Genomic DNA, 1429 nt, shown 5'->3' with positions numbered 1-1429 from the left:
CATCTGAACAGTTTCATCCTTTGACTTCAGGAAATATACCCAGGAATATCGAGAGAAATCATCAGTGATCACCAAGCAGTAAGATGTTCCTCCTAGACTTTTTACATTCACTGGACCGAAGAGATCCATGTGAAGTAGTTCTAGGGAACTGACTATAGAATTAATCTTCTTGGTGTGATGGGATTTCTTGTGTTGCTTTCCCTTCTTGCATGATAAGCATTGGTCTTCGAAGTTGAAATTCTTCAAGGGAACACCCAACACCAACCCATTCTTGACAATGTAGTTCATCTTCCGAAGATGAATATGCCCCATTCTCCTATGCCATAATTCGGACTCCGATTCAGTCGCTTTCGACAAAAGACACGATTCTTCTGTGGCCATTTCAGTCGACCTCATGTCCATGATATACGAATTCTTCTCTCTTGGAGCCCTCATAACAATCCAATCCTCGGGTATCTTAAAACCAGGATGCAACACAATCGCCTCATTCTTGGTAAAATGCATGGTGTAATCCTTGTTACAGATCTGCGAATCACTCAGCAGATTGTGCTTCAATTCTTCAACAAAGTTCACTTTCTCTAAAGTCATCTTTCCATTCGTCACAGTCCCAATTCCTGTGATCCTTCCACCGCTCTCTCCAGCGAAACTCACTCTTCCTCCTTGAACATGTTTCCATTCGTGTAACAAATTCTTGTTACCCGTCATGTGCCGGGAACAGCCGCTATCCACAACCCATAGATTGTTTGCAGCCCTGTTCAACTGTTCCTGCACGATTAAAGCAGAGGGTTAAAATCTGGGGACCCAAGACCTCTTGGTCTTGGGTCGATACATCCCGTACCTTGGCTGTCCGAAGTTAGCATCAGAATAATTTCTGTAAGTCCTGAGCGGATACCTTCTTGGAGATTGACTATGAGGCCATCCAAACCGTCGTGAATTAAATGAATTATTACTTATGGTTTGGTTGTTAGCAGTGAAAAACTGAGATCTATTTCTTTGAAAACCTGAATTAGACCAATTTCTGAATTTTGATGAGTTTTCAGTTTTACCACTATTGTAATTACAGTTAGTTCTGTTTTCAGTTTTTGAAGGCCTCACACCTCTGAATCTCTGCTTCAGAGGGCAATCAGCAATTAGGTGTCTTAATTGATTACATCTGAAACAACTCCTGTGTTCAACTTTCTTTTCCATAGTTGTTTTAGATGTTGAGGCTGTATTACTGCCCGTTTGTCTCACATAAGGTGGGACATACGGGTTTAGTGGAGATTTCTTTTCAGTTGTTTTATGTTTCTCCCCACTTTTTGGTAACACTGCCTCTTGTTTTGTCTCACTCGACTCGGAAGACTTGTCCGAGTTAGATGAGACAGGACTAGGCACAGAAATTTTCACATTAGACACAGGCTTACTCGTTTCGCCTTTACTAACTTCTGGA

The sequence above is a fragment of the Bidens hawaiensis genome, unplaced genomic scaffold (assembly GCF_021521415.1).
Source record: "Bidens hawaiensis isolate Kalapana, Puna unplaced genomic scaffold, B.hawaiensis_p1.1 tig00026853_1, whole genome shotgun sequence".
In the NCBI taxonomy this organism is placed as follows: domain Eukaryota; kingdom Viridiplantae; phylum Streptophyta; class Magnoliopsida; order Asterales; family Asteraceae; genus Bidens; species Bidens hawaiensis.
Note: the sequence above shows the minus strand (reverse complement) of the source record.